This window comes from Haliotis cracherodii, unplaced genomic scaffold (assembly GCF_022045235.1).
Source record: "Haliotis cracherodii isolate W230 unplaced genomic scaffold, xgHalCrac1.p SCAF_18, whole genome shotgun sequence".
NCBI classification, from domain to species: domain Eukaryota; kingdom Metazoa; phylum Mollusca; class Gastropoda; order Lepetellida; family Haliotidae; genus Haliotis; species Haliotis cracherodii.
Window position 1 is genome coordinate 23,508,167 of NW_027266273.1, and position 17,609 is coordinate 23,525,775.

At 41.9% G+C, this 17,609-nt stretch overlaps 1 protein-coding gene across 1 annotated transcript in view; it reads left to right on the top strand.

The window, feature by feature from the left end:
* The first annotated feature begins 797 nt into the window (after positions 1 to 797).
* LOC139465910 (unconventional myosin-Ib-like) overlaps positions 798 to 17,609 on the top strand; it is a 91,696-nt gene continuing 74,884 nt past the window's right edge. The window contains exon 1 of the mRNA XM_071247900.1: positions 798 to 959. The gene's annotated coding sequence lies outside the window, so the exon portion shown is untranslated. The remainder of the gene's footprint in view (positions 960 to 17,609) is intronic.

Genomic DNA, 17,609 nt, shown 5'->3' on the forward strand with positions numbered 1-17,609 from the left:
GACCAGCAGGTAGGCTTAGCGGATTTAACAGATGAAAAAAACGAATTTTCAAAATACTTACAGATAACGTTATCGCTTACCATTGTGACCTGTGTCTTTATCTTGTGTTTAATAGTTCGGTGATTTGCGAGAATCTTTATGAAGAGAATTGTCTATAACGGTTCCAAATCTCTCAGTCGACCACGTGTATCAAAATACACGTGCGTGCACATGGCAGTGTGTGTGCGCGGAGGAAAGGTGGTGTGGTCGGCAAGCTAATTACTCCCAGGTATATTGCTAACGTATTAGGTAACAGACAACAGCAGACGACTCCTGTCTGCACCAGACCTTTAAAACCGCGTTAACGCTCTCCTGCCAGGAGACGAACTACACACAAGCGTTGTCTGTTTAAGATAGCCCAATTAAAAGTCAAGATACTACAAATTGCAAAGAATACACGCAAATAAAGTTTCCATTTGTATATGATAATGTTGACATAACTAAATGGACCCTCACCAAGACGTTTTTTTCTATCGTGAATCCTATCAACATTTCAATATCACATCTGTCATTCAGAAGTCTTCGCCGACTAAGATTCTGATATAACGTTGATGTTTGTCAACTGTGAGAATTTACGGCTAAATTTTAATACCATATGTACGCAATTCTTGTTTAAACCTATGAGGAAGATAATATTTTTTGTGAATAAAAATACAAGTTTGACATGCGTAGGGTCAAGCCTTATAATGAGGTGATGAAACTTCCTGCTCTGTGGGAAAAGACGCATGCGCGAAACCTATAGCATGCTGAACTCATGGTTTGAGTCAGAATAGATTCGCGGAGTCGAAAATGGATAAATTTGGAGGAATTTCTTTGTGAGAAGGAAATCATACCGAGGAATTAAATGGGAAATAATTTGCTGGATCTTTAGCGTCTGCAGAAATACGTCGCTGTCTGGATTACCCGTCGTGACAGAAAAGGTAGGAAGAATCCACAGAGGGTGCACCGTATGTTTTGGCAATGTGAGATAGCCCATTATATTCCAGCCGTGCAAGCCGGCATGTCACATGAATTTGTGTTGAAGCCGAAGTGTTCTGGTTGAATAGTTTCCTTGCAGCTTCTGTGTATTTATTGTCATTTGCAATTAGCAGCCAACTTTTGGATGTCTGGGGATCGCATGCTGTCAGTTCTTTATTCTCTCGCGATTGCGAGCGTCCGCAATCGGTGCTGAATATTTTGGTAAATTTATAGTACGCTGTCAGTGGGTCTCCGTGCTATAATAAAGGCCCGTGTCGGCGTTATGACGAAAATCTCCTTTGTTCCAATTTTCGTGTTTCCCTACGATCAATAAATACTGCTATCAAATTACGATTCATTACACACACAATTCTGTTCGGGGTCTTTGTCTGTTGCGTCCCCGATGTTTCATTGTTTCTCCAGCATGTTCAACATCAAAGAATACCTCATGGATACACCGCGCCGTATTTTGCTATTTATGTGAGAAGCATGGCTAAGGAGACTTATTGTTTTTAAATCTTTCGCATGTAGATAGTATATTTATTATTTATATAGGTTGAACTAAAACCTACATCAGAGCTTGAAGACCGGTGGAAACAAATGTTAGTTGCGACATCACGGTCGACCGCCTGTCAACCCAAGACGGTGATTCAGTCATCTGTTTTAGACTTCCATAAGGACGCGATCTAGTTGTGTTGAACGTGCTGAAAGTATTACAATTTTATGTACGTATATAAAGTACCCATTTTCATTTTTGGTGAAGAAAATAATTGATAGGGGTATGTTTAATTTTCAAAATCAGCGGTGGGGACCCTGTATATCCTTCTGTCCTGCTCTATAGAACACATGCCGGAGCCTCAGTAGCTCTTTATGTATGTTGGTATATTTACACTTTGATGAAAGATGGTTCACAGTCAGTCAACAGTCACTGAAGCATTTCGTTATTCACTGTATAATAATATTGAGAAGTGCAGCCTGAGGCAGGCCATGACACACACACATTAAGCTGGCATTGACAACTTCGTTATCTGGCAGCAGCAAGGCTGTCGAGCTGGGCTGCCAAGATAGTGAACGATGTTACAGTCAGCTGGAGAACTAAGTCATGTAAATAACAGTTGTTGAATAGCAGTGGCATGGAAGGGGGCCATTAATTAGGGAAGAGGGACGGAGCAGGGGTATGGTCGAGACATAGATAGGTAGATAGATATATCCTGGGGTTATCTATGCCTGTCCAGAGGCTAATATTCCCTGCTGCAAATGTCAGTAAAACTTCCAAATTGAAATGAAAAATCTTCCCAAATCACGATCTTATAGTCATAACTACTAAACGTGATCAAGAGGAAAAGGGTCTACGGCGTAGTTTTAGATTATTGAATGCAATGCAACAAATGCAATACAATACCTCTTTTAGAAAATAAAATGATTTCAATTTAGAGCAAGACAATGTTCTCTTCCCATTTTGCCTGGAAAGGGCGTTTAGTTTAGAAACCTGAATAGACCACTGCAGACCCCAGAGTCCTCTGTAAGTAATGGTGATCCACTTTGTTTCTAAACTGAGAGCTGTCAGTTCCTGTTCTCCGCAGTCTTGGATTACATTTTAGTACTTTAACCAGTCTAGGTTTTCACTGCCAAAAGAAAAAAGTACATTTACAGTTTCGTCTGTATACTGAGTAGCATACAAGGATGTTTGCCTTGGTAGTGAGCAGTGTCCTTCTCCAGCTGACTTGAGAACCTCCTCCCCCTCCACCCCCACCCTCCAGTGTGGTGACAGTTTTATAAGGAGCAAATAGGGAGAGGTCTCTGGAAGTTTCTGTCGGACATGGGTAGAATGACACTGTGTCCTCCAAGTAGCGGGGTGAGTAGGGACTGTGTTTTATCTGCCCTCAAGCTGTTTCTGCACTGATGCACTGTAGTCAGGTGACAGGTAGACCCGTTTCAGGTGCAGGATGAAATATTTACCAACCTGGTTCATGACGGTATATACCCCAGGATACATGACATCCTGTATATCCCCCAGATAGAGGACATACTGCATATATCCCCCAGATAGGGGACATACTGCATATATCCCCCAGATAGAGGACATACTGTATATATCCCCCAGATAGAGGACATTCTGTATATATCCCCCCCGATACAGGACATAATGTATATATCCCTCCAGATAGAGGACATACTGTATATTTCCCCCAGGTAGAGGACATACTGTATATATCCCTCCAGATAGAGGACATACTGTATATATCCCCCAGACAGAGGACATACTGTATATATCCCCCCAGATACAGGACATACTGTATATATCCCCCCAGATACAGGACATACTGTATATTTCCCCCAGGTAGAGGACATACTGTATATATCCCCCCAGATACAGGACATACTGTATTTATCCCCCCCGATACAGGACATACTGTATATATCCCCCAGATAGGGGACATACTGTATATATCCCCCAGATAGAGGACATACTGTATATATCCCCCAGATAGAGGACATACTGTATATATCCCCCCCCCGATACAGGACATAATGTATATATCCCCCCCCCGATACAGGACATACTGTATATTTCCCCCAGGTAGAGGACATACTGTATATATCCCCCAGATAGAGGTCATACTGTATATATCCCCCAGATACAGGACATACTGTATATATCCCCCAGATAGAGGACATACTGTATATATCCTTCAGATAGGGGACATACTGCATATATCCCCCAGATAGAGGACATACTGTATATATCCCCCAGATAGAGGACATACTGTATATATCCCCCCCGATACAGGACATACTGTATATATCCCCCAGATAGAGGACATACTGTATATATCCCCCAGATAGAGGACATACTGTATATATCCCCCCCGATACAGGACATACTGTATATATCCCCCCCGATACAGGACATAATGTAAATATCCCTCCAGATAGAGGACATACTGTATATTTCCCCCAGGTAGAGGACATACTGTATATATCCCCCAGATAGAGGACATACTGTATATATCCCCCCAGATACAGGACATACTGTATATATCCCCCCCGATACAGGACATAATGTATATATCCCTCCAGATAAAGGACATACTGTATATTTCCCCCAGGTAGAGGACATACTGTATATATCCCTCCAGATAGAGGACATACTGTATATATCCCCCCAGATAGAGGACATACTGTATATATCCCTCCAGATAAAGGACATACTGTATATTTCCCCCAGGTAGAGGACATACTGTATATATCCCCCAGATAGAGGACATACTGTATATATCCCCCAGATAGGGGACATACTGCATATATCCCCCAGATAGAAGAGGACATACTGTATATATCCCTCCAGACAGAGGACATACTGTATATATACCCCAGATACAGGACATACTGCATATATCCCCCAGATACAGGACATACTGTATATATCCCCCAGATAGAGGACATTCTGTATATATCCCCCCCGATACAGGACATAATGTATATATCCCTCCAGATAGAGGACATACTGTATATTTCCCCCAGGTAGAGGACACACTGTATATATCCCTCCAGATAGAGGACATACTGTATACATCTCCCAGATACAGGACATACTGTATATATCCCCCCTCCCCCCCAGATACAGGACATAGTGTATATATATGTCTTTCCTCTTCCACCCTTGCAGATAAAGGATATACAATTATAGATTTATCAAACAGGATGCTGTATAGATACTATGGAAATCATGTTTCATCACAAAACAGCAAAGTAAATAACTTCACCTGTTTTCAGTAATACCATAGTTTTTCCTCATTAAACATTCAGTCGAATCAGTATTGGTCCATTTTAATGCTTACCCACCCACTCAAACAAATACACAGATTTCATAAATTCAAGTTAAGCAACTGAACTTAAAGATAATTTCTCCTCGTGTGTGAAAGAGGCGTAATTAGGTGTATTTGGTTGTGTGGAGAGTATAGTGTGCTTTCTATGCCTTCTTCATTTGAAGTTGAATAAAACTTGTAAAAATTGCAAAACCATGCTGAGGAGATGAGGCTCATACATCTTCATACATTGTGTATCACCCCCACCCCCACCCCCACCCCCTGCCCGTAACCCCCACCCCCTAACCCTCACCCCCAACATACTTTCTTGCACACAATAAATTGTGTTCCGTCTCTAGTTGGTGGATAACCCAGTGTTGAGATGTGTGGACACATTATATTGTGTATACCATCTCTAGTTGGTGGATAACCCAGTGTTGACATGTGAGGACACATTATATTGTGTATGCCATCTCTAGTTGGTGTATAACCCAGTGTTGACATGTGAGGACACATTATATTGTGTATACCATCTCTAGTTGGTGTATAACCCTGTGTTAAGATGTGAGGACACATTATATTGTGTATACCATCTCTAGTTGGTGTATAACCCAGTGTTGACATGTGAGGACACATTATATTGTGTATACCATCTCTAGTTGGTGTATAACCCAGTGTTGACATGTGAGGACACATTATATTGTGTATACCATCTCTAGTTGGTGTATAACCCTGTGTTAAGATGTGAGGACACATTATATTGTGTATACCATCGCTAGTTGTGAAGGAGAGAGGACATATACAGTTTGAGGCAGGCTTATCACTGTTTCCTCCAGGCTTGCCGCAGGCAATAAGTGACTTGTATAGCTCATTGCTTTTATCTGATAAAGCCTTTGGTTCTGCAGTTGTATTGTATGGCTCATGTTTTGTTCAGTGCATTGAATGGAATTGTGGAGACACACAGTCAACATTACAACCCCTGTGACTCCGTTTCCCTGGATACTGTCAGATCCTTCAGATTTAGAGAATAACTCCCAATTGCTGATTACCCTCTCCTGATTGTTTGATGTTGTAATTTCCCAGATGCATAGGACATCTCTTGTTGAGGGATGTCACGCCTTCTGACCTTTTTAAATTGGGTTTATTTACCCAGTTAACATGGCTTGAGAATTACACAACATCGACCCATTTCTAAAATATTACTGTAATTGTTGATCTTTTGCTATTTCATATTATTTATCACTCTAATTCAGTTATCAGGAAACTGGTCTGTGTGCGGGATTTGTCTGGTTGTGACTGCAAAATGTCTGATTTGAAAAAGTGCAAACCAGACATTTTAAAGTTTGCTAACCTGATGTTTTTTAGATAGTTCTTGCCGGACCTAATAACCTGAGACTGGATATCATAACAAAGGACATAAGATGAAGAGGTGCAGCCAGACTGACACATGCCGTGTTGTTGATTAGTGTGTACAAGACTTGCAAGGGTGACCGAGTGCTTTTGGTCACCATCATATCGTGCACGGTAAAAAACTACATTGTATCCCTTCAAGGAATTAGGTGTTAACCATGTTAACAAACTATATTGGTAAATAAAAATCTGAAATTTGAGATATGATATCAGTAGACATGATGATGATTTACAAATTAAATTGTATTTCCTATTCTGCTTGACAATGTACTATATGCAGAAATTGAAATTTTCTTGTAATATAAGCCGGAAATAGCAATCACTTGTACAAACATTTTCTACCAATCTAACAGTGATTTGATTAAAAAATACACACTTATATAACCTCAAAGAATTTTGATGCAATGATTCAAAGAAATGTATTTGAAACTATTAATTTCTCAGGCATAATATATTCCAATATCTTGTTATTTTAGTTGCAGCTTTTACCATGTATGTTTAAAATGATAATAACCATAAGAGTAGCACTTTGGAACAGCTGATCACTATTGCAGGATATTTTTATTGAACAATTTGATCTGTCACCGTTGACCACCACGGCAGCCATATTGAACAAGCGATTTATGGCCATAACTCAGCAATTTTATAGGTAGTAGGACAAGATATACCGTATTCGACGTATTAAGCGGCCAGGGCGCTCTCAAAATTAGAAATAGGGGCTCTTATTAGAATATAGTTTTGGTGAGAAAAACAGACAGAGTTGAAATATTGTAAATTTCATGCTTTATGCTGACAGCCGGAAATGATACAAAAGAAAAGTGGATGCGTATTATACACGACAGATATATTTTCCAGAATTTAATTGCCCATAATTAAGGGTGCATATAAAACACGAGTGTGTATTATACACGAGTAAATAATTCTTGTGTACATTGATCGATCTGAAGGGGTGCTATTTGGGATTGTTCACTAGCCAATATATAAGCAAATATCGCCATGGGTGCTTATTAGAGCAGGGTGCTTATTAAGTCGAATATGATATGTACCGGTACTGTTTTTTAATGACATTTTGTTCTTGCTTTACCCTTTGACCTTTGTCCATACTGCAAGCTGAAACCACTTATGGCCATCACTGACTGCCTATGTGGTCTAGTGGTAGAGCGTCCGCCCGGAGAGCGGAAGGTCTGGAGTTCGATCCTGGCCGCGTAATACCAAAAGACGTTAAAAGATGGTACTTGCTGTTATCCAGTCTGGCACTTGTCATTGATAAAAAGGACTGAAACAAAAACTGGTCGGTTCTCAGTCTGTATACTGGATCTAAGTGGGCTACATGGTATCTCAGTGGACTAGCACTATAACATTGGCATTAGTCTGGACTAGTACATGTGCGCACATGTGCATGCACAGCGGTAGAAAATAACATTTTTAGTCCACTAGTCCTAATACTGATAACATATAGCAAAGCCCTTATGAATGGCAAATTTCTACTAGTCTTTCTGATACCTTAACTATTGGGAAGTATGGCAAGGACTACAGGACGAGTGCCAATTTCTAACACTGATGCATGTCCCTATATAAGTGCAATGTTAAACCCAATTTCACCTCACCTTCTGCAATCACTCAGCATATTTTTGTTCCAAATGTAATAACAGTTCGTATATACAAAGTCAGTAGTGAATCTCAATACATATATTCTGTTTTTCATGATATTTTAGATATAGACCATTATTTATCCTCTAGTTTTCTCGGGGGCACGGATGGCCCAGTCGTCTAAGGCGCCGCAATTTGCTGTGCAGAGTTGCATCCCTAGGGCATGCCAGAAACCTATGATTGTGGGTTCGAATCCCAGTTCTCTCCGATTATGTTTCTAGGTTTGTCAGCACAATACCCATGCTTGTGGGTTTCACCAAAGTGGTAAACGTCTGAGACCCGAATCACTTTAGGCTTTCCTCAAACATGAAACTGACACGCCGTGATATAACTTCAATACTGTTAAAAGCAGCTTTAATCCAAACATCACTCACTCACTCCAGTTCTCTCAAAATGTATGTCCTCACTGTGTAAACATCACCTCCTCAGAAACCACTGGGCCAGCAAAGCTGAAAATTCACAGTATTCTCACCGATCTGCCATAGCAGCTAATTGAAAAATCTTTATATGGCCATTTCTCAGGCATATTTGTTAAATGTATTGAAATTTGTTATTTCTTTTATTTCAACACAATATTATACAGTTTGTCCTTGTTTTGACCATACACTTAAATTATCTCAAAAGACATATATGGCTCTAGAAACTCCTCCCATAAAATTGCCAGCACTAGAGAGCTGAAGTTTGGCATGCATGTTTCTCCTCATGATGATATTGTTGTTTTCAAATCGTTAGATTGTAGTGAAAGTTTTTACACCACAGTATTTATGAAGACATGTTTTGATTATCAATGCTGACAGCATCTTTCTTTGTCTTGTTGATATCTCTGACTACATATCCAGATCCAGCTACAGTGCTGTGGCACTGATACTTCAGTATGCTGTGGATGTCAGGTGTACCAAGTGTTTGAACCATTTGATGGACACTGTTGGGTGTCGTGCGACAATGGCATGGAGGACTCACGGCCTTGCTTGATAAGAAACCTGGCTGTTTGTTCAGCTAATTCCATCTACGTCTAGCAGTCGGAGAAGTCGGAAGTCGGAGGAGTGTCGTTTGGGTAGAGGGCAGAACTTCCTCTCATTTAGCAGGGCTGTTGGGCTGATAGGTAGCCGTTGATAGTCCACTTAGAGATTTCTACCTAACTTTGTTCATGTTGAAATTCAAACATGTGTCATATTTGCAATCTCAACCTCAAACATGGTGCATCACTCAACCCCTATCTGAACCAATGGCAACAATTTTCTTCATCTACACCCAACCCCAACTTAATCTTGCTTCATATGCCCTGCACAAGTTAGCCCTCCTCGTCCACCGCCCCATCCCCCATCCCCCATCCCCCAGCATCACACACTCTCTACCCCACCCCACTTCAACATTTCTTACTCCTACCCGACCAGACCACACACACTCTCTACCCCACCCCACTTCAACATTCCTTACTCCTACCCGACCGGACCACATACACTCTCTAGTCAACCCCACTTCAACATTCCTTACTCCTGCCCAACCAGACCACGTACACTCTCTACCCCACCCTACTTCAACATTCCTTACTCCTACCCAACCACACCACACACACTCTCTGCCCCACCCCACTTCAACATTCCTTACTCCTACCCGACTGGACCACACACACTCTCTACCCCACCCTACTTCAACATTCCTTACTCCTCCCTGACCACACCACATACACTCTCTACCCCACCCCACTTCAACATTCCTTACTCCTACCCGACCGGACCACACACACTCTCTACCCCACCCCACTTCAACATTCCTTACTCCTACCCGACTGGACCACACACACTCTCTACCCCACCCCACTTCAACATTCCTTACTCTTACCCGACTGGACCACACACACTCTACCCCACCCAACTCCAACATTCCTTACTCTTACCCGACCGGACCACATACACTCTCTACCCCACCCCACTTCAACATTTCTTACTCCTACCCGACCAGACCACACACACTCTCTACCCCACCCCACTTCAACATTTCTTACTCCTACCCGACTGGACCACACACACTCTCTACCCCACCCTACTTCAACTTTCCTTACTCCTACCCAACCACACCACATACACTCTCTACCCCACCCCACTTCAACATTTCTTACTCCTACCCGACCAGACCAAACACACTCTCTACCCCACCCCACTTCAACATTCCTTACTCCTACCCGACTGGACCACATACACTCTCTACCCCACCCCACTTCAACATTCCTTACTCCTACCCAACCACACCACATACACTCTCTACCCCACCCCACTTCAACATTTCTTACTCCTACCCGACCGGACCACATACACTCTCTAGTCAACCCCACTTCAACATTCCTTACTCCTGCCCAACCAGACCACGTACACTCTCTACCCCACCCTACTTCAACATTCCTTACTCTTACCCGACCGGACCACATACACTCTCTACCCCACCCCACTCCAACATTCCTTACTCTTACCTGACTGGACCACACACACTCTCTACCCCACCCCACTTCAACATTCCTTACTCCTACCCGACTGGACCACACACACTCTCTACCCCACCCCACTTCAACATTCCTTACTCCTACCCGCCTGGACCACACACACTCTCTACCCCACCCCACTTCAACATTCCTTACTCCTCCCTGACCACACCACATACACTCTCTACCCCACCCCACTTCAACATTCCTTACTCCTACCCGACCGGACCACATACACTCTCTAGTCAACCCCACTTCAACATTTCTTACTCCTCCCTGACCACACCACATACACTCTCTACCCCACCCTACTTCAACATTCCTTACTCCTCCCTGACCACACCACATACACTCTCTACCCCACCCCACTTCAACATTCCTTACTCCTCCCTGACCACACCACATACACTCTCTACCCCACCCTACTTCAACATTCCTTACTCCTCCCTGACCACACCACATACACTCTCTACCCCACCCCACTCCAACATTCCTTACTCCTACCCGACTGGACCACACACACTCTCTACCCCACCCCACTTCAACATTCTTTACTCCTACCCGACTGGACCACACACACTCTCTACCCCACCCCACTCCAACATTCCTTACTCCTACCCGACTGGACCACACACACTCTCTACCCCACCCCACTCCAACATTCCTTACTCCTACCCGACTGGACCACACACACTCTCTGCCCCACCCCACTTCAACATTCCTTACTCTTACCCGACCGGACCACACACACTCTCTACCCCACCCCACTTCAACATTCTTTACTCGTACCCGACTGGACCACACACACTCTCTAGTCAACCCCACTTCAACATTCCTTACTCTTACCCGACCGGACCACACACACTCTCTAGTCAACCCCACTTCAACATTCCTTACTCCTACCCGACTGGACCACATACATTCTCTACTTTTTTTATAGAAAACATGTGTGCTTGTCCCTATATGGCTGAAATCTTGCCAATGCAAGATTCTAGTATTACTCACCTGCTCACTGTTACAATATCTAAGTTGATGAATTCCGCTTGTCAACTGTGTAGACTTGTCTGTCATGGCACAAGTTGAGATAATGTACCTCCTTGTCCTATGATGAGTTCTGCCATGGCTGAGAGAAATGGACAGGCCTATAACAATCCATTTGATACTGTGCGGTGACAGTGGCAAGTACCCTTCCTCTATGTCCAGCTAGATGCCAGCCAGGTGCTTTAGCCTATGATGAATAGATCTGTGATTAAGAGACACTGGTACACATCCTGTATAAACGTACTAAAGAACACAATGAATGACATCATTACTCCTGTGTGACCAGTGACTCAAGTCTTGCTGAATACAAGTATCTCGACCCTTCACTGTTAATTCACTAATAATTCTCAGTGTAAACAAATATCATATGTCATTGACTTGTAAATATTTTGCAGTATTGATGTGACTTGTGTAATCTGGAACTGCAGTGCCCTATAGGATCACTAGTGAGTGACAAGAGGTGAGACCTGTGATGACCCAGGGTAGAATAGCTCTTCAGCAACCCATGCTGGCGGTAAGAGATCGGGTGGTCAGGCTTGCTGACTTGGTTGATACATGTCATCAATCCCAATTGCATGGATCGATGCTCATGATATCAATCACTGGATTGTCTGGTCCAGACTTGATTATTTACAGACCGGCGTCATATAGCTGTAATATTTCTGAGTGTGGCGTAAAAACAACAAACCAACCAACCAACGACAAGTGACAACATGTTTTTGAAACCAAAGAAGTATTTGTTGGGTTCAGTCGTCTGTCTCCCAGACCCTAGAGAATAAATCATGGAATGATACTAGACTTGCATGATTTGGCAAGTCTAGATTGCTGAAGCTCAAGGAACTTAAGCTTTGTTCTGGGCTCCTTTTGGATTGTATAATTTGTTTTCTGGAAATATATTTTGAAGATAACATTTCTGGGACAAAATGTTTGTCTACAGTTTCAGCTGTATCACCTGGTGTCCACTGTTTGCTACGTCTTCCTGCACTCATGTTCCAAACTTTAGGTATCAATCATGACGACCAGTATATAATCAAGTCTGGACCAGACAATCCAGTGATTGACATCATGATCATCGAGCCATGCATTTGGGTTATTCAAACATTCAAACAGCCAAGTCACTGACTGCTGGTCCATTTAATCGCCTCATATGACAAACATAAGTTTTTGGTGACCTACATTCTCAATACCAACAGTTCAGTGTACAATGATGTGTAAGAACATAAATTGCGGGACAAAAGATTTTTTTATCCCCCCGGCATATAATGCGGGGGGATATAGCGATTAGCCAGTCTGTCCGTTCGTCCGTCTGTCCGTAATCATTTCCTTTTCCGGGGCAGAATTCCAAAACCATTCAGTGTATTTGATCGAAACTTGGCAAATCTATCAGGCACAATACTGAAGTGGTGCCTTTTGATATTTTGGGATTTTTCTAATTCTTATTTTTTACAATTTTTATGGAAAGAAGTTGGACCTAGACTCCATTCGGGAACAGGTTCGTTTCCGGGCCAGAATTCGAAAACCATTCAGTGGGTAAACAATGTATGCTTCTTAAAGAACATTCAACTGTTGACTCTTTACATACAGAATTGCACATTTACTAGTGGTTACTTTACAGACAGCTGCCGGGGGGATATGGCATCTTTCTGATGACTCTTGTTAAAAATAGTTTCTGTAAAGGCCATATTTGGCCTGATTTTCGATACTCTAATGGGCATGCAGGTAAAAAAACATTATAGCCAGCTACTTGAATATCCACTTGATGAACCCACTGACACTGTCCGTTTTTTCAAGTTGATGGCCATGATGTAAATGTCAGTATTATGTTCTATGCTATAATAGTGTTATTCCCAACCGTACATGCCACACTGTACAATTATGTTCTATTTTGTGATACAAAGATCAGGACATGTTGCTGTCTGTGTAATACAGTGTTTGACTGTCTTGTACTGTGTTGCTCATTGTTAGCAACTTCACAGTTGGCTGAGCATACTGCAGCCACCCACACTCACTGCATGGAGGGAAATCACTGATGCACATCCAACAATTGCCTCAACCTTTGTGTCTGGTCTCCCTGCTGGGCACGCGCTGCACCCTCACATCGAGACATACACCTGTTGGCTGTTACCTGTCTCGGTTGCCCTACCTGTCTCGACAGTTGCACCACAAGTCAGTGTGTTTTGTCACCTGTCATGTAATTAGCTTGCATTGTTACCTGTAATATGTTCATTGTCACCTGTGATTTAAGTCTATATTTAATAATCAGGTAATTTCTCTAGCTGTACATATAAGTATATATAGCGTGATAGTCATTTGAGAAGGCTTCGTAAATACAGATAGACCTAACCCTATAAACCTGTAAATTAAATAAATATATTTTTGTGGAAATAATTTGAACAAGATTTCTCGACCACTCCGCTTAATCCCCCTGTGCGTAACCGCTGTCCTGAAGTCGTCAAGGAAAAAGTGATCCGATGTTGTTGGACAGTTGACAACAGGATATTGTTGTACCCTTCTTGATGTTATGTAAATAGGACCAGGGCCTAGCGTAGCCTAGGGAGTAAGGTATCTAACTCATCAGGATGGGGTGATTCTAGGAGAGCCCACTCACTGTACACTGGTCTATATACCTGCCGGGAACAGCCAGGTAAAGGGGAATACTTTGTCATATTGGGATTAACGTCTGTAGTGTCCGTAACATGACTGACGACCTTGCATAACAGATGTTGACATGAAGTTTATTTGGAATGATATCTTGTCTTGATGCCCTACTGTCAATATGGTACATATCAGTTTCAGAGAATATCTGGCGACTATGTTTTTAATAATGTTTTCAAACGCTATCCTATGATGCATTGACAGCAATGCATGTGTCATGCCGGTATGATATATGTGTTAGCTGATATCCCAATCATGCCACTCGAGATTGGATGAAATTGTGGAAGATATTGTTCGTTTTCACTCCCATTGTGCTGTAATGATCAGTTGATTGAGAGATGTGATGTGTAACCTTGTTGTGTCAAACTTCAACTCCTTGTTTTATGCCCGAAAGGGTTGAGAGATGTTGTGAAATTGCTTTTGAATATTTGCACATGTGCATTTAGCATTTCCACAAGACATAGCTGATTTGTCAGCTAAGACAGCATGACGTCATATTGCTGCATTGTTATGAACAATGTGAATTAGCAACTTCCACAGTTTGTGAAGATGTGTCGGTAGAAGAATGTTGAACTTTGTGCCTAGCCATATATTATTAAGATGCTGAAGATAACATCACTTCAGAGTCTTTGCACAGTCCTTCATCACCACTGCGTCCCACATACCATGCTCTTTTATTTGTTTGTTGTTTAACGCCCCATTCAGCATTATTCCAGCTATATGACGGGGTCTATAAATAATCGAGTTTGGACCAGACAATCCATTGATTGATATCATGAGCACTGATTCACGCAATTGGGATACAATGGCAAGCATCAACCAAGTCAGCGTGCCTGACCACCCGATCCCGTTAGTCATCTCTTATGACAAGCATGGGTTGCTGAAGACCAATTCTAACACGGATCTTCACAGGTAAGATGCAGTTGTGAAAACCAAGGTATGAGTGAGAGGGTATGGCTTCACACCATTGGAAGCGTGATTCCAGCAATATTATGGTGGGTGACACCAGCATCACATTGTACCCATGTGGGGAATAGAACTCGGACCTTCAGCTTGAAAAACGAAATTTGAACTATTAGGCTACCTATCACTCTTATCGCAAAGGGTGATTAATGATTTCATCTCATAGCACCTGAAGCATCCTTTTCTTGCCATGTATATGTGATGTGTGGATGATGTTTGGAATTAGTTGGTTCCATGTACAGCTATGACGGCTGTATGTTAAGTTGGTCTGGGTTATTATCAGTAGAGGATGTAATGTGTACATATGACGGTTGCCAGCTACACCGACAAGTAACTATTTGTAGGCACGCATGACTGCCCCTCAATGGACCACATGTTTCTCCATGTAGCTCAACAACTTCTCTAAAAGTGTTATTTATCAAAATACTTATACAAGATAAGATGCAGTAATTGTATCACATGAAATAAAAGTGAAAAGAACGGTTAAAACAGTTAAACTTGGAGAGAAATGTGTGAAACTAGAGAAAACTGATTCGGTTATTGTATTTTGTTATCTGTGATTTGATTTCCTGTACCATAATGATATGACTTATACAATATATCATTAGATGTATCTCTGATGGCGGCAGTCGTAGATCATAGCCAGGTTTTCCTGTACAGTGTCACACTGTACCACAAGTGCTAGCTATGTTGATAAGGAACAAGGGAAGTCTGACACATCTGACATTTGTAGCTTGAACACTCTGAGTAGGCAACAATAAACGATGCAAAAAATATCTGAAAATGTTTGTACATATTTCCAAATATTGAAACCTCATTTGTCTGCTCTTGAGAAACTTTGCTCTCTGGATACTTGCTATTTGAATGTCAGTGTATGTACAGCGCTGTGTTTCTTAGGTCTGGTTTTCAAGATATACTGATGGGAATGAGTGAGGGAGCACTTAGTTTTAGACAGTAACATGATCTCCTTTCTTCCAAATACGCGATGGAAACAATGCACACAAACACATCTCAACATTTGACTAAGATATGTTTTGAATTGTATGCGCGCTATTTTAAATGTAGTGACAGTAAAGCTTATTTCCCTCTATCTTTCATAGTTCCCTTATTTGTTTCCATCAGTATATTTGGGACATTGGGACTTCATTAGACTAACATTTAGTCTCTGAAATCTTATATTACACAATATCCTTCTTGACTCTAAAAATATAAAAAAATTCCCTATGCTGATTTCAGCTTGAGCTGGCTAGACTTGCTTTTGTATGCATTTCTAGATGATTTTTTTTCATAAAATAAATATATTCCACGGTCATGGTGCAGGACTAGGACTTCATGGGAATGGTACCCTCTGATTCATAGCAGTTTCACTGCATCCACAATTTGATTGGTGACGGTGTATGTCAGTACATGGCCTCACATACAGATACTGAAAAAAGAATATTCCAAAATCCAATGCAAGTCTATGATGGTTTTGCAAGTCTAGATTTCGGACACAAAATGATGACTCTGTCTTGGCTCCTTTCTCATGTTTTATCATGACAAATTTGACAAAATCAAAATCATTATCAGACAAGTTGACCAAATCAGAATATTTTATTATTTTCATTTTACAATTGTCTTTTGATATGTAATAGGAAGGACCAGAGTGAAAGAGAAATTTAGACCTGCCAAAGAATTGTGGAGTTGCTTTGGAGTTTTCGGATATTTTTGGTTGAAGGTCTGTGTGAGAAGCTGTGTTCAAAGGTAATGTCTTCCGCCTGCTGACATTCAAACCATGTGGACTGCCGTGTCTAGTCTCAGCCCTTGTGATACCACATGGTCAGGAATGAGCTGCTGACTGGTGTGTTGGAAGGCAGCATGGATCCTGGGGCTGGATGCTCATGTGAGCTGGGAGGAGGGGTATCACACCAAGGGGCACCTGTCAGTGATAGGAGGGTGTCCCCTGTGTCAGGCCTGGGAAGCAGGATCTCGCCCCACACTCCATAGATGCCAGACACGCCTAACATGTGATGTAGGGGGGAGTTCTGTGTCTCTCATTAGACTTCTTGTTCTGTTGAGATTTTGTGTCTCTGACACATTACCACAGTTACTGAATAGACTGACTGTATGGGACACAATTACCTGAATACCCTTGTGACAAATTACCTGAGTTCACTCACTCACTCACTCACTCACTCACTCACTCACTCTAACCTTCAAGCTCCTGGGTAGAATAGGTCTTCAGCAACCCATACTTGCCATATAGGCGACTATGCTTGTAAAATGTAAGAGGCAACTAACGGGATCGGGTGGTTCAGGCTCGCTGACTTGGTTGATGCATGTCATCATACCTCAATTGCATAGATCTATGCTCATGATGTCAATCACTGGATTGTCTGGTCCAGACTCGATTACTTACAGACCACCATCTGATAGCTGTAATATTTCTCTGTGTGTGTTAAACAACAAGCAAACAAACAAATAAACAAACTCTCAATCACTCGTACTTCTTACTGTGAAGAGCGTATTGAACCCATGTGCTACATTGAGGCGTTGTCAGTCGTGTCTCTGAAGCTTCATGTCCAGATCCATCATATCTTGTCATTGTTGTGATGTAACGTGTGTGTTGC